The sequence below is a fragment of the Hippopotamus amphibius genome, chromosome 11 (assembly GCF_030028045.1).
Source record: "Hippopotamus amphibius kiboko isolate mHipAmp2 chromosome 11, mHipAmp2.hap2, whole genome shotgun sequence".
Classification (NCBI taxonomy): domain Eukaryota; kingdom Metazoa; phylum Chordata; class Mammalia; order Artiodactyla; family Hippopotamidae; genus Hippopotamus; species Hippopotamus amphibius.
Window position 1 is genome coordinate 28,853,034 of NC_080196.1, and position 18,125 is coordinate 28,871,158.

Below are 18,125 nucleotides of genomic sequence, written 5' to 3' on the forward strand. Positions count from 1 at the left end.
CTGATATGCTTATTAATTTCTGATTGGTTACCAAGACATTGTGAATTTAACATTATTGGGTGGTGTTTTTTTTTTTTTTTTTTCTTTTAATGCCTTTATTGTATAGGACTTTGTTCTGGGATGCAGCTCAGTTTGATCCTTTTTATTGGCTTTGTTAGGAAGGACAAAAATGCCTGTAGTCTAGAGTTTCTTTAGCCCAGCTGCTGAGGCAGTCCCCTTCTGAGGACTGTACATGATGCCCTGTATGAGGATGTCTCACCACTCTGCTGATGGTTGCATGGATTCCCTCCTCTGTGTGAACTCCAGTGACTGCTGGTTTCACTCTCTGGTGATTCTTTCTCTCATCTTGGTAGTTTGTTTATACATATGTACAGTTAAGTACTCAGGGGACCCAAAGAAGGTCTCCACAGTTCTGTTCATCAGTGCAGCTTACTCCTCTACAGTATTCTGTTTTGCAATTTCTAGTCACATATGCCAGAAGTCCATATTTTGCCTCCTCAGCTCAGTAAGAGTACCATGATCTGTTTGGCTTGCCCTACCAGGTGTGTGATGTGGAAAGTCTCTCCAGGTAGTGGCAAGTTGGGTCACTTGTAGGGCTGATGCCACCTCATTTATTTCCCTTCCCTTGGGGTCACTGTCCAGTGCTGTTTATTGTCTCGTAACTAAAAATTTTTGTTTTGTATATTTTTCTGGTATTTAAGTGTTTAAGGTGGAAGTTAAGTCCTTATTATTTCATTATGGCTAGAAGCAGAAGTCACTGCCCCAACCTACTTTAATTTGTCAGCAAATCTTTCTTCCTGTTTTTAAGATTGAGACATACTTTTCTTTGTTCCTCTCTCTCACCTCATTTTCTTTGGCTCACCTAACTCCCACTCATTTTAATGGCCTTAATTTAATAATAATAGCTTACACTTGTTGAGAACTATCAATATGCCAGTTATTCTTCTAAGCAGTTGTGGGCATTGTTTCATTTAATCTTCACAACAGTTTTATGATTTTAGTGCTGCTTTTATCTTCATTTTACAGCGAGGTAATGGAACTCAAAGACACTGAGTCACTTGTTGGAGGTCCCATAACTAATAGGTGGCAGGTTGGAATTGAACTTGGTGGTCTGGCTTCAGCCTTTGATGCTACAGCCTAATTATCATGCTGTACCTTCTCTCTTAGTTATCAATCATTCTGGAATGATTTTGCTGATACTCAAATTCTGTTGTTATTTTGTTTTTATTAAATATGTTTCCATAACACCTAAAGTTTCCTCAAATTAAACTTGTCCTTCCATATTAAAACCACCTACTTACTTGTCTGTACCCTTTGTTCAACTCCATGCTTTGAGAGGGCAGAGACTATATTGTCTTGGTAACCATCACCTCAGTAGCATCCAGAACATGAAAGGCAATCAACAAATGTTTATTGAATGAATGAATAAAAGAATAATATCTTGATGAGATGACACAATGATTTTTATCAAAGTCTTTATTAGAAAATAGATTTTACATTTATTTCCTATATTCCCAAGAGAAGGAGTCACAGAAAAAAATATATTTTAGACATATATGGGGAGGTTAAGAAAGGTCTGTATCTTGATGCCTTGCCCCTTGAAGGTGAGCCTGTTTGTGTACCAGAGCAGGGGCTCAGAAACTCCAGAAGAAGAAAATGGGGAGGGGCTTGAGGAGAAGACAGATAGAAACAAAAGGGAATAGGGAGTTGTTGAATAGACACTTTGTCATTTTGCCTAGGGCTGGCCTGCTTACTAAAAAGAGTCGTTTATCACATCCTATTCAAAAATCCATGATCTCTGAAGATTGGAAGTTATTTTGCTTATTGGGCACAGATAGATAGCTATTCTATCAGTCCAAATAAATTACATAGTCAATAAAGTTGCATTTTAGTGACAGAAAATTAGTATTTTTTTGAGAGTGTTTGATCTTCTTTCTTATGATGTAAAAGAGCACAGAATGAGTGAACGTAGTCAAATCTGACAGTGGCTGTATTTTGTATTTATATTAGGCTGTTTAGATGATACTTGCTGGCTATCATTTCTTTCTTCTTCTCACCCAGCCTACACCAGTGTGAGGGGATCACTATGAATATTACTTTTTCCAACCTGGGTGTCCTTTGTATACGTGGTTCTCCCCTTTGGTTTACAAAAAACTTTCTTATATATTATTCTGTCTGGTCAAGGCAGCAACGGTGTAGTGGGAATTAAGAGGTTTTTACAGCCTAACTTTATATTTCTGAGCCTCAGATATCCCTATATATAAAACGACTGTATTCTTTATAAAGATTGTAATTCCATCCTGGTTATCACATTGCACTCCATGAAAACTTAGGATTTTACAGAGGCACCATAGAGTGAAATATGGAAGGAAGGGAAGGGGAGACCAAGCAGGAAGGGCTCCAAGACTCTCACCTTTACACCAACTAGGGATACTTTGCTTCTTCTCTTTTCTCGGTGAAGGAGGATTTGCATTAAACCATCCTCCCTCCCTCCCCTGGTACCGTTATAATGAACTGACCTGAAAATAAGTGCATTAAGTGGCCATAGAACATAAAGACACTAATTAGTTCACTTGGGGATCAAATCCATGATAACAGACTTATTCATGCTTTTCTCTATCCCCAAAACTATATAGATGAAAGCAAAGGGGAAAACAAATCTATCACATATATGACAATCCTCAAGAACAAACACTTTAAATTTCAAATATGTTCTGGTTGATTCTGTCACAGGCAAAGAATCTTATCAGTAGTTAAGAACAAGTAATAATTGAGTCTGGACCCATAACAAATATTTCACAGCCGAGGAAATGCAAATAGCCAATAAACATTAAAAAGGTTTAGCCTCTCTGATGATCAAAGGAATTTATATTAATATTATGAGACACTATTTTAGACTTTTAAATAGACAAATGTTTTAAAAATTATATATCATGATGATGGGGGGAGACGGAAATCCTTTCTTCATACACTGTTGGAGGCAGTACACATCAGTAAATTATTTCTGGAGAGCAATTTGACATTACGCAAAAGCCTTAAGCATATTCTTGTACTTTGACTAATAGGTTCTATTTCCAGAATCATCCTAAGGATATAATCACAGAGGTGGCAAGGGTATATACTCCAAGTTTTATTTTCATGGTGTATAGAACTTAGGCTCTTTTACTTTATAAGGAAGAGATGCAGGTTTACCCCCAGGTGTTATGGGTTTGTTGTAAGGCTACAAGGGTAAGAAAGGAAGACAGAAAGATTTGCCCAGCCAGGCTAAGTGAGAGTGGCCTGCATGCGATTTAGAGTGAAGAGGGTAGGGGAGTCCTTCACGATATGTTGACGTTCCTTCAAGAGCATCATCTTGTCCCACCCTTAGCAGGGTGCCCATGGCTCTCTCCTCTCACAACCTGCCACTTTGGTTAAGTTGTGCTGTCTCTGTTTACTGCTGAGTATGTTTCTTGCCTGAATCTTTATTTTCTCACTACCTCATGACTGCTGCTCCTAGATACTGCTTCTTGTCTTCTCTCGATATTTTGGTTTCTGCCTTCACAAGGAGACTCTGAACTCTTAAATGTCTTTGGTATACCTTCTTAAAAAAAAAAAAGGTTTCTTCCAGACACCTCACTAACTGTTGTTCAGCCCATGGATTTGTTGTCTTTTGTCTGGTACCCGATACTATTCTGAATAGGTCACATCTCCAAAGAGGGTCAAATAGTTTTGTTTCTATAGGATGGATTGTGAGTGTACCTGGTACTTGGAGGAAAACCTGTTCCTACCCCACATGCAGTATCACTGGTAAAAGCCCAAATGGGAAACAATGTAGTTATCCAAAAATAGGGGTATTAGCACATATATTATGCTATACACATAAATTATAATATTATGCAACTATCACACATGTCCTGATAACATTGTGATTCAGGGAACATGTATATGATAAAATTTAAAGTGAAAAAGTGTTTGAAAATATACTGAATAGTCTCAGTTTCAGAAAAAATACATATTGAATACATACATTGGGACAAAATACACTAAACTGTTGAGCAGTTACTGAATGGTGAGATATGGTGATCTCTATTTTCCTTTCTATATATTCAGTATCCAGTCTATTGTATCTTAATCTATTGTACTTTTTTAATCATGATGCTGTTTAATGAAATATAAGCAAAGAGGCTGATTTGAAAAATCTAAAATCAAATGAGATAAATGTATATGGTTTTGCCCATGAGACAGATTTTCCTGTGATGCTCTTTTATTTATGCAGGCAGGAGCCAAGAGTCATTAACTTACCCAGCAGATTGAATCCCTTAGGAAAATGATTGTGCATTCTGAGTTTTTCTATGTTACCATAGGATCCTTTTCTGTAAAATGTTGCAAGGAACTTGTCTCTTATTTCTCATCCACTCCCAGACAACCCGCCTTATCATTTTCCAATGAAATGACCAATGAATAACCATAGTGATAACAGATATTTATATATTTGTACTTTAGAGAAGTAGTACATTTGCCATTTTTCACAGACCTTCTCTGTGCTTTCCAAAAGGGTAAAAGATAAACAACAGAATAAACATAGAGCTAGCCATGGCTCTGGGTGACTACTCATATTTAAAGATCCACAATAAAAAGACATTCTATTTATTTATGTATTGATACATTGGACATCTCTCTCAGTAGATGGTGAGCTTCTGGGACCTACAAACAGTATTTGACATTTCTTTACATAGTCTCAGCAACTAGTACGTAATTAAAAAATGAATTTCAGAGCTGCAAAGACTTTAGAAATCATACGATCCCTTCCTTTGGCGATTGAGGAAACTGAAACCTGTAGTGAGCAAGTAGTTTTCTCAGAAAGTTAATGGGAAAACTGACACTGGAACCAAGGTTTCCTGATGTTCACTCACATGGGGAAGAAGAAGAAAAAATTTGAACTTCTGATTTAGAAAAGACATCTTTTCTAAAATGAAACCATACAGAATCAAAACGCGATGAAAATGGAAAGTAATACAATAGCTAATAGTGCTAGGTTAGGTTCTGGAAGAAGCAGCTGTAAAAATAGGATGAAATGTGTAAGATATCTACTGGGAGAAATACCTGTGAAGGTAAAGAGGAGAGAGTAGAGAGTAGAGCCTTCAGATCACAGTCATACCTGTGAAGGAAAAAGAGCAGGAAAGAAGGATTAAACAGGAACAGTCTCAGACTGCAATACAGTTCCAGGAAATTTTTAACTAGGCTGTTGGAGAGTACTCAAGCCCAACTTATCCAATAAAGACACCCCATGTTTCATGGGGATGGCTTTCATTGGTATCCTTGCTATGTTTTGTCACTGGAGCAGGTTTCTGGAAGCCTGACATTGGCACAAACTCAGTAGATCCAGAAATTAGCAGATGGGGTTGTCAGCCAATTACATATCCTGCAGGAGAGAATCTGGGTGGGACATTTTCATGGCCGCCACCCTTACTGGGACCTTACTATGTGCCAGACACTATGATTAAGTGTTTATATGTATTATCTTACTTCATCATCAGAGCAGCTTTATGGCATGGACATTATTATTTTTACTTTACAAATAAAGAAATTGGGACTAATAAAGGTTAATAACTTGAACAAGATTATATATTTGGCCAATGACAGAGTTGGTATTCAAGTGTACATAGTTAGCTTACACATGAGCTTACACCCTTATGCCACACATAACCCATGGCTATGAAAGTTTGCATAAAGACAAGGACCCCCATGCTGAGTATTCCCAATCTACTAGCACTAACTCACACCCAATTAATTTGAAAACAAAAAATATACTAGACTTAGGAGTCAAGAATTTCCCAGCCTATCCTAACCAAATACTTTACACTCTAAACACAATATTAGAGAAAAAGAAGTAACTGAAAAATTACAACAAAAAATATTAAATTTGATGACTAATATTAAAGGCTAGAGACCCTACAAAATTGTGGTTTTCTCAAATGTCTTAGTGTGCTACACTCTGTATTTCAATGTGAAGGTAGAAGAAAACCTTGCTGTCTCAGAAACTTTTATAAAAGCCTCTATTGTCAATGACATCTGAACTACCTGTATTTAGTGAGCATCCTCTTCATTAATCCCTAATAAAAATGGTTAAGTGTCTTGGGATTCCAGCAAGAATCATTGTCTCCTTTCTTCCTTCCAGTTGTCTGTTTCCTGCCCCTCTATATATTTAGGGAGTAAAAAGATGGGTAGTAAAATTAATTCTAAAATACATAACTATGTTCAAATTCAAGTAGTAATTCAAATAGACAACCATCTGAAGAAATACAGAATTACATGACAAATCAATTAGAAAATTAAAAGAAAAAGGAACTAACCAATCAAATTTAAAAAAGCAGAAAGCTACAAACAACACATTTTCAAAACCAAAATGCCCACATAGACCATTGTAATATCCAGTGGTTTATAAAATACAGTGAAATGTATGATTTCACTTACCTATGGAATCTTGAAAACAAAATAAATGAACAAACATAACAAAACAGAAATAGAGTCATAGATACAGAGAATAAACAGATGGTTACCGGAGGAGAGAGGGGTAGGAGGGATGAGAGAAATAGATTAGGAGGACCAAGAGGTACAAACTTCCAGTTACAAAATAAGTGAGTCATCAGTATTAAATGTACAATGTTGGGAATTAGTCAATAATAATTTAATATCTTTGTATGATGACAGATGGTAACCAGACTTATTGTGGTGACCATTTTGTAATGTGTAAAAATATTGAATCACGATGTTGTGTACCAGGAACTAACATAGGGCAGTAGATGTATTATACTTCAAAAATGAACAAAAAGCAAACAAACTCATGGAAATAGAGATCACCTTTGTGGTTACTAGAAGTGGGAGGGGGAGGGGAAATTGGATGACTATCACCTAAAGGTACAAACTTCTGGTTATAAGATGTGTGGGATAGGGAGGGTGGGAGGGAGGCTCAAGAGGGAGGGGATGTGGGGATATATGTATAAATACAGCTGATTCACTTTGTTGTACAGCTGAAACTAGCACAACAGTGTAAGGCAATTATACTCCAATAAAGATCTGGAAGAAATTAAATAAAAACAAATAAAAAAATAAAAAATAAGATAAATAAGTGCTAGGGACGTCATGTACAACATAATTAACACTGCTGTACCTTATATATGAAAGCTGTTAGGAGAGTGGATCCTGGAGGGGGGCGTGAACAACTGAGATAAAATGAAAGGACACAATTTTGTTTTTTAAAAACATATGAATTTAAATGTGTGTATTTGACAACTTGTGGGATCCTATAGATTTCTTAATTTTCCTGCCGGTCAGTGTTTTTGTTTTATTCATTTATTTTAAAATAAGCATTGTTAACCAATTCAAGTTTCCCTTTTTTACTTTTAAGAATTGCTCACAAAGAACAACAGTTGTAAGTTGAACTGGGCTGGTAGTGGCTTTAGCAACCTACTGATGTAAACAGATTCCCCTGTTCCTTTTGCTGCCAAGGAGAGGTAAGGCTAGTTGGTGTAAGGGGTAGAAAAGGAATTGTTAGCAACATTTTTGCCTACATCTTCATTCATCCCGCCACTCCCAGAAACATGTGGTTCATATTATTTCTGTTTTAGCAGAGCTCTAAGTTGAAAAATTTGGTTCATAGTCCCCCTAGCCTCCATCCTAAAGAAGTTCTCATAACCATAGCAGGTTGCAGGTTCATATGAATAGATGAAATGAGATAAAAAGCATACGAAACATTATTTTGAAGTAAAATTGCACATCATATCAAACTTTTTATCAACTCTTAAATGCCATGTCTTCTTTATTCTTAGCTTTATGGCGTGTGGTGGGCATGTGGACAAACATTAACCCAAAACTTTCCTGTAAAGACTAGTAGTGATGTCTGCACTTGAGGACACACAAGCAGAAAGTAGCACTTTTGATTCAGAGGATTGAGAAGAAGGACCATTTTAATGAAATCTTCTTTTAAATACTAGTCCTGTTTTAAATAGATGAGTCACATGAATCCGTATGTTAATGTTGTTGATGTCAAGATTGGATGTTTGCTGCCTTTCAGTTTAAAAAACTCTAAAATATTGCTTTGTAATAAATTAGATTCAAACTTAAATGATTAGAGGGGGTGACTATATAATTAACATGATAATATAATCAAGTCCCTATCTCCTGACATTTTTATGATATTATCATTATTATAATCATTTACAGACCTCATGCACTATTGATAGTATATTTGCAATGTGCATTCAGTATTTGAGAATTAACTTTGAAAAGAGGGTTATTTCTACTTTATGCAGAAATCCAACAGAGTTTTACTAATGACTTGATCAAGCATCCCAAGAAACTCTAACAATAGGGCACATATTCCCAATGATGAAAATTGTATTCAATTTAAATACAAGATGAATATTAATAGGATGCTTTGTTCCCTTTCAAATGCCTTCCCTGTTTTACTCTCTTTCTTGGGTCAGTGGTCTTTAAGCTGAGCTCTGAATGGTTTGTACAACCTTATCTTTTATATAATTATGCATAAAAACCATACACATCCTGTGAGACTCTCTATAATAAACTGTATTAATTCTGATTAATTCTTGTATTTGCTGAAATGTTCTTCCTATTGCTATGCTGCATGCATTCAATTATGGGAAATGGGAATGCTTTAAAATACCACATTCTGGCGTGAAGTGTTTTGAAAATCTTTGGGGGACATTAGTTTGCTTTTAATAACAAGTCCAAAATCGTGCCTACTGGGCCTTTCCACTGGAAACAAAGATTGTATATTGCTATAAAAAAAACCAGTATTGTCATCTGGCTGATGTCTGTCAAATGCAGAATAGCTTCATAGCACAGGAGAGTGGAGCGGGAAGGAGCAGGAGAAAACAGGCATTCAAAGGTGAGAACTACCTTTTTTCCCCTGAAAGATATTTTTTTAAAGACAACAAGGAGAAAGCATTTTATTTTTCAGTCCCTCTCTCCCCAGGCTTTACAAAACCTAGATGCTCTGTTGTCAAGTTGGAAAATTAGAGCTATGATTACCTTAAAAAAGTTTTACTTGTCAGAATTTCTTCTCAGCGTGTAAAACGCCTCTTTGTAGTGTCTCACGCCACTATTTCACTTCTGTAAGACATACCGTGGAGAACACCTTGTCCAAAAGAGTCAGTATCAATGCTTTTCCCGCCAGGCCAATTGATTCTAGGAACTTTCTACTTTCTTTTCCACTGGGCAAATCTTTGCTACTTTTTGGAGGATGACAAATGTAATTTAATTCTGAAATATCCAAAAAGAAACAGAGAACTATATGGATGTGAGGTTAGTTCTATAAAATAAATTGAAATTCAGTGGGTACAAGTGCCTATTAATATGTTTAAGGGCATGCCAATAAAATACAGTTTGTAAAAGTTCTGGGCACAAAGAAATAGATAGAAACATATTTCAAGGTGAATGGTTGGTAATGAATTAAAAATGACTATCAATATGGTAGTTTTAATAGAAAAAAACGGAGCAAAACATGACATAGTTAAGGTTTCTATCCAGCAGCTCCCAGTATCTCTGTAAGTTCAAAGTTTCCCCTTTCAGTGGTGCCACAGCAAATCCAGCTTCCCATAAAGTTCATTGTCTCTGCCTTTTACTCACTGTTAATAGCTGATTTCCGAAATATAGTCTATCAGAAAGATTCTGAAAACCAGGATATGAAGTAAGACATTAGTTCAAGACATGATTTTTGCTTCTTATTGACTGTGTGTCCTTGGACCAGTGGTGTCCCGTTAAATGTCTAACAACAGATTTTTCAGGGAAAAAAAAAGTTTGAAGTATGTGATTTTCTTGGTGTATATAGCCCTACCATGGCCAGTGTCCTGAATGTAGAGATGTGAAAAAGTGTAGATAATTGGTTGTCATGACCTGGTAGGAACTGACTTCATCGCATTACTGCCTTGAACAGATATATCACTGTTCTGACTCTTTTCTCTTCTGTAAAATTGAAATAATAATGTTTATCTCACACAAATAGTTGAGAGGATTAAATGGACAAAAATATTAGTGCCCTAGTTTATCAGAGAAATGTGTTAAGATTAGAGACCAATGTTGAAAGCCCATTTAAATTCCTACTCAACATTTCAGTATAATGCCCAGATAGAGAAGGGATATTCATCACACTTATGAGTACATAAAACTAGAAAGAATAGTTGACAGGATGGAAGACAGATTGTGAGTAAAAAAATATTTTGAAAGATTTGAGTATTGGCTATGTAACAATAGAAAATTGACTGGTAACATCTACATCTACACATGTGAACTAAAAAAATAAAACATAGAAGCGTTAAACAGGTGAGGAAGAACACATTTTAAAGACAGGCATAGGTGTTTTTTGTTTATGCAACTGATATGGTGTCAGCAAAGTTTACAAATTCAGGCTAAATTGAAGCAGGTTACTTCAATTAAGAAAATAAGAATTTCTCTTCATTTAATAGTGGCCAGTCCATATTTGGAAAATCTGCCTTTGGTTCTAAGTGCTAAACATTAAGAATAAAACAGAAACATACAGCCCATGAGAAGTAGTTTGACTAGATCCAGACAGGACTTAAATATATATATTAATTAAAGGAATTACAAATGTCTAGCTTGGATAAATGAAGATGCAATGAAAATGTGATTGCTAACATTAAATATGTGAAAGTTCATCTTACACATAGTTTCAAAGATAAAAACCAATGTTGAATAATTTCAGGAAAACAATTTTACTTCAGCATAAGAACTTTCTAAAGATGAAGTTATTATCTTCATCGGGAAACTGGGTTCTCCAAAATGATTGCTGGTCAGACATCAAATTGATGACCAGAAGTAAGAAGATTGGGATTCAAGGATGAGAAGCCTCACTTTACTCTATGACATCAGCATTCTTTCAGTTTTAAGTTGTTATGTTTTTGAGTTTCTGTTTTTAGAGATAATTAGAAAAAAAAGAATATTTTCTGAAGTCTAAGGGTGAGGATAACCTTCAGAATTTCCAAAGTTAATTTGTCACCTTAATTTCAAAAAAATGTTAAAACGTTACCAAGAAAAATCAAGAGGTTAAAAAAAAAAACAAAAAAACAAGGGGCTAAGAATGTGACCAAAATTCAACTACCTTAAAAAACCAAATAGAAGAGCTTCGTTGCTGGGGAAGATGACAGCAAGGGAAGCATTACCATAAGTGGAATTTTTTAACATGTGTTAACTATTGTCTTCATTCAGCTGGTAATGGTTATGATGTTGGATGTTATTATAAAAGGAGTCATTTTTATCCACACAAACTGTGGGCCAAGACTGAGTCATTTCAACACACACATTCAGATCTCTGAAGAACAATGCATGTTTATTGATCATTTCCTGGTCCCTCATTTTGAGGGTTATTTAAAAAATGCCCAATGTATGCGTGCAGTTTGAGCAATACTTGCTCTGGGAGAATAGTTGACTTTTCATCATCCATTACACATTTCGAAGAAACTTACATTTTCTGTTACTGTTGCTCTACTTTAGATTCATACAAATCCTTGGCTTCTTTCCTTCTTTAAAAGGACACTGTTGGGGCTTCCTAGGTGGTGCAGTGGTTAAAAATCCACCTGCCAATGCAGGGGACACGGGTTTGAGCCCTGTTCTGGGAAGATCCCACATGCCACGGAGCAACTAAGCCCGTGAGCCACAACTACTGAGCCCATGTGCTGCAACTACTGAAGCCCACTTGCCTAGAGCCCATACTCCACAAGAGAAGGAACTGCAATGAGGAGCCCGCACACCGCAACAAAGAGTAGCCCCCGCTCGCTGCAACTAGAGAAAGCCCGTGTGCAGCAATGAAGACCCAACACAGCCAATAAATAAATAAATAAATAAATTTATCAAAAAAAAAAAAAAAAGGACACTGTTGGGACTTCCCTGGTGGTACAAGTGGTTAAGAATCTGCCTGCCAATGCAGAAGACATGGGTTTGCTCCCTGGTCCGGGAAGATCCCACATGCCACAGAGCAACTAAGCCTGGTGCACCGCAACTTCGGAGGCTGCACTCTAGAGCCTGAGAGCCACAACTATTGAGCCTGCGTGCTGCAACTACAGAAGCCCACGCACCCCAATGTAGAGTAGCCCCGCTCTCCACAGCTAGAGAAAGCCCACACAGCAACAAAGACCCAACGCAGCCAATAAATAAATTTATTTAAAAAAAAAAAAAGAAGGACACTGTCACCAGTTGGGTTTCTTAGAATGAAACCTTGCTACTCATGAAGCAAGGATAGTTTTTCCTATTACCTTTGAATACCATATTAACTCTCTTTTGCTTAGGTCAATCTTTTTTTATTATTATTATTAATTCTTTTATTATTTTTTTAATCAGGAAGGAATATTTTTAATATAATTAGGTGTTGGTGAAGGAGAAGGGTTTAAATTCACAAAGCCTTATGGCTGGAGGCAGTGCTTTTTTTATGTAGAACTACAATGTTCTGTGTATACCATCTGTCCATCTAACTCTCTATTTACCTGTCTTTCTATTTATTAAGAGTAGTTTTCAAAAACTTTTTCAGCTGGAGGATCTTTTAAAAAAATCGTATCTGAAAATGTAACATAAAAACAAAGATGTTCTGACTGTGACTGGGGAGAAGCCTATATGGGGCGGGTTCTGCCGTGTCTCTACTGTTTGGAAAAGGGATGGTGGCTTGCTTAGGTCAATCTTAAATTCAGTTATTGGTTTCCTGAGGAAGAGGCTTTGGAAAACTACAGCTAGAGGTGTTAAGATTTTTTATTTGCTAATCCCTTAACCTTGGTGTCTGCCCGTTGTGCTTTGCCCAAGTTCTCAACATCAACCCTGGGGTGATGTGAAGATTTGCCCAAAAGCTCTGCAGGCGTGGTCTTCTGAGGGCTGCCACATGTTTTTGGTTTTCTTAAAGCCCTGTGTCCTAAATTCTGGGAGTTCTAAATGTCTCTGAATGCTTAATCAGGATGTGTTTCAGGCACTGTGTTTGAGGGTGTTGGGAAAGGTCGTCAACATCCTTGGTGCCTGCTTATCTTGGATGTGTAGTAAGCCGGAAAATTAAAATAAAAATTATACAACCATTAACCATGGGTTGCTTGTTTCCTGCAGTTTGGTGCTGATGAGCATGTAGTTGAGGGGTTTTGACAGAATCTCAGGGGTGGATTCAGCTAGATTTTAAAGACTTTTTAATCTCAGGGATAAATAACATTCCCTATGATCAATCTTGGAAAATGACATATATTTGTTGAGTGAATGGATGGATGGATGGATGAATAAATTGTGTACTTTTTAAAAGCTAGCATGCTTTATAGAATTTCTTTTAACTGTGGTCTACAGACCACATGAAAATGAATCCTCATAGGTGCTTAATAAACTATATTCTAGTGCCCCATGGAAGGCAGCCTCAAAGATGGTCCTCAATCCTCCTGGTATTTACACTCTTGGGTAGTCCCCTCCCACATTCTATCAGGACTGATTGTATTCAGTAGCATATGGCAGAAGTGATGATAAATCACTTCTGAGGACATAGAGAATAGACCTGTGGTTGCCAAAGGCGAGGAGGCATAGGGGAGGGATGGATTGGGAGTTTGGGGTTGGCAGATGCAAACTAGTATATCTAGTATATATAGGATGGATAAACAACAAGGTCCTACTCTATAGTACAGGGAACTATATTCAATATTCTGTGATAAACCATAATGGAAAAGAATACACACACACACACACGCACACACACACCCCTACCTGAATTACTTTGCTTTACAGCCGAAATTAACACAACATTGTAAATCAACTATACTTCAATAAAATAAATTTACAAAAAAAGACACTGTGGCTGCCAGCTTAATCACTTAGCCTCTCTCTTGGATGACTCACTTTGGGAAAAGCCAGCTGCCAGGTGGAAGAGTCCTATGGAAAAGCCCACATGGACCTTTCTGGAAACAACGGAAGAGAACTGAGGCCATTTGACATCAGCCATATGAGTAAGATATCTTGGAAACAGCGTTTCCAACTCCACTCAGTTCTTCCAGTGATAAAGCCCCAGCTGATAGCTTTACTATAACTTCAGGAAGTACCCTAAGCCAGAACCATTCTGCCAAGTCACTTCTAGATTTCTGACATTAGAAACTGTGTGAGACAATAAATGTTTGTTGCTTTATACTGCTAGGTTTGGAGGTGGTGTGTTATGCAGCAATAGATAACTAATACTAATACATCATGTACCTACTGAATCAAAATATCCAGACAGAAGGGCCCAGGAAACTTCACTGTTAGCAAGGACCCATCATAAGGTGATGACACCTTTGCATATTGGCGTTGGAGAACCAGGCTGTTATTAGTGTTTTTTAAGCTCTAAATAACTGTAGACTTTCATTCTTCACTAATTCACTGCTAAATATCCCTGATCTTTTTTTTCTAAATTAATTAATTAATTAATTTATGGCTGTGTCAGGTCTTTGTTGCTGCATGTGGGCTTCCTCTAGTTGCCACTAGCGGGGGCTACTTTTCCTTGCAGTGCTTGGGCTTCTCACTGCAGTGGCTTCTCTTGTTGTGGAGCATGGGCTCTAGGCACGTGGGCTTCACTAGTTGTGGCACAAGAGCTTCAGCAGTTGTGGCTGCTAGGCTCTAGAGCACAGGCTCACTAGCTGTGGCACACAGGCTTAGTTGTTCTGTGGCATGTGGGATCTTCTCTAACCAGAGATTGAACCCATGTCCCCTGCATTGGCAGACAGATTCGTAACCACTGCGCTATGAAGGAAGTCCCTATCCCTGATCTCTTAACATGTAAATGACTTTAGTTTCATCTGAATGCTTTCTATCACAGTGCCTAAGGACTTCTTAAATTTTGTTTGTTGTACTGGTTCTACATTTATCAACCTTACTTTTGAGAATGGAATTCTATTGAGTTGGTCAGATTTAGACATTTGTAGCTTAATGTGGTTTTCAGAATGATTCCTGAAAGGATGATTACAGCTACTTGCTCTGTATATTTAAATCTAACCACCAAAATCAAGAAAACTCACTTTACCAGAATTACTTGGATGAATAGGAAATGCCCAGACTTCTTTCTCTCCAGTCCACTTTTCTTTACCAAAGCATGGGACCCAACTCTCTAAGATCAAAGAAAATCTTTTCTTTTTTTTTTCAAAGCTAGCAAGCCATTAATATCCATCTCTGTAAAGTAATCCAAATGAATATTTCAAAAGTGACTTGTATAATTAGCAGAATTTCACAACAGTGTCAGCATTCATCTGAGGACTGTCTGTAGGGGTCAGAGGAGCCTGGGGTGGGAGCCGTAGGCAGCAGTGACTCGGTAGAGCTGCCTTCGTTTCTCTGAATCGAGGCTGCTTTATTTTGGAATTGAACATGCCTTTTTTTCTTTATAAAACAAGAATTAATTAGAAACTCTAAAGAGTCACTTTGTAATCTTGAGCTGTTTGAGGATGAATAGTACCACCATCACCTTGGGTATCTAACCCCAAAAGTCCTACTTTATGACTTCTTCCTACTTTATTGCTACTTGCCCTCATATCAGTCAGGGTTTAATCACAAAAGCAAAACCAATAGGAAAATAACAGAAAAAGAGATTTATTATAGGATCCTATGCTTTTGTGGAAGGCACTAGAGACTTGTGTCCACTAATAGTGTGAAAAGATCTAAAAAAAAATGTCCCTAACAAGCACTCCTGGAGCACTGGCAAATGTCGACAAGTCAGAGCTTGCAGCCAGAGTGAGACCACGAGGGAGACCCATGGGAAATCCCACGGAAGGCTGGTAGTTCCTTGTACATCCTGCCTCTGTGAGTTCAGACCTAAGTCTCTGGTGATGGGTCTGTGACTGCTGTTGGTCAACAAGGACAGAAGTTAGGAAGAAAGTTGGATATGAAGTGAGGAGAGGGATGATGAGGTGGACTGTTATAGTATTTATCTGTTTGTCACTGCATTGGAACCCCAGATCCTCAGACTAATGTTAGCAGCTTCATACTAGCCTACCTTGCTTTGCACAACTTGCCTTTTGCCCAACTTTAAGCTAGACCAACATAGGGAAAGAGTTTCTGGGAAACATAGTTCCCAATGTAACCAAAATGATAGTAGAACAATCCAGTGCCACCACCTTCCCAAAATATGAAACTTTCATGTTTATTATGAAATTCATGATGTAAAAGTTGGAGTAAGATCACTGGCTTTAGTGTCAAGAGACTTGGACTGTAATCGTATCTCATCCTTTTTTATTGAAGTATCATTGGTGTATGATATTATATAAATTATAGGTGTACAATGTAGTGAGTCACAATTTCTAAAGATTATATTGATTTAGAGTTATTATAAAATATTGGATATATTCCCCCTGTGTATAATATAGCTTGTAGCTTGTACCTTATTTTATACTTTATGTATCTCTTAATCCCTTACCCCTGTCTTGCCCCTCCCCACTTCCCTCTCCCCACTGGTAACTACTACCTGTAACTACTACCTGGTTCTCTGTATCTGTGAGTCTGTTTCTTAACTAACTTCATGAGTTTAGTCTCCTTATTTCCCTTCATTGGGCCTTGGTTTTCTAAAGTTTATAATAGATGGTGTTATGTAGGGATGGAGTGAACCAAGGAACTTTAAAATAACTTCTATCCATGATGCTCTGGTATTTCTAGACATTTCTTTTTTTTTACCTAGACATTCTTGTTCAGTTCTAGCCCTTAAGTTCTGTGGTTCAAAGAAGCAATTCATATCTAATGGAGCTCTCTTTATTTTTAACATACTTACCTTCCATAAAATTTGCTCTAGTAACCCCTGTAAAAATCATCTGCATTCAGTTATATGCATAGAAGCAAAGATACTCTGATGCCTACTTTCTTATGTCTTAAACATATTGTGAGTCCAGAACTAGACGCCTCAAAGAAATGTGTGTGTGACTCAGAAGTTTGGAAGGGCATTCAGCTTGGCTATACCTCATAATCATATGAGGACATTAAAAAAATACTCATTTCTGAATTCTGCCACCAGAGATTTTGATTTAATTGATCTGCAGGGAAACTCTGGCATCATTACTTTGTTTTTTAAGCTCCCCAGACAAAGCTAATGTCCAGTCAGCATTGACAATCACTAAATTAGATGCTCTGATAGGAATAAAATATGACTCATTTTATCTGTCAATAGCTATTTATAAAAACAACCTCTTCAGACTCAAGTTCTATGATTTGTATCTGTGTAAGGCTGAGAGGTCTGAGAGTCTTAGGAAAAACTCTTTTTGCCAGCCAGCTAAATCAGTGGATCTGCTTGTGCCTGCTTTCCATATTGTAACACACCTGGGTGGAATTCTTTAACAGTAGATTTCATACACAATGGAATTGAAAGGACCCAAATCAACACCATGAGAAAATCATGGATTCGTTATTTAAATAGTAGAAATACCATCATCAGATTTACCCCTGCCTTCTGTTGGTTTTGCTGCTGCTAGTCTTTTGTCTTCAGTTTATTTCTGCGTCGTTATATTTGCACACTCATGCTTTGGATAACACTGTTGAGTGGGAAGCTCTTACTTCTTTTGCATCCTGTCCTAAATATGTACATTGATAATCTGCAGCTGGTTCAGTATCAAGATGCTATACTAACCTGGGTACCAAATTCTGCATTTCCTCTTTAGCCTCCAGTGTCCATAAGGACAGACCTCATGCCTCACAATACCTTATTTTATTTTAGTCAATTGTAGCCGTAAGGATTTTGACTTTAATGGCAATATTTGTTCGTAGTTGCACTGGCCTTCTTGGTTCAAGTGACTGTACCTTCAGTAACTAGTCTAGCCTTAGCTCCTCAGGTTTTAATCATTCTTCTAGTCTTGACTCCCTTCATACATATGAGGTGGATATTGATCTTGAGAACATAAGCTTGAAGAGGAAGAAGTAATTTTTTAGTGTATGGCTAGATGTTCTCTGAGAAATAATCAGCTCATTTTTATTCTCAATCTTTTATTTTTCTCTTGGCTTTATTCTTTTTATTATTTTTTTCCAATAAACATGTAGATTTATTTTAAATCAGTTTGGTACATGATACAGATTGATTCTGGAGTTTTTTAATGAACTGAAATAGAAATTTCTAAGTACAGCATCATCTGCTTGTGCAACAAATACCTGTAAGGTAAAAT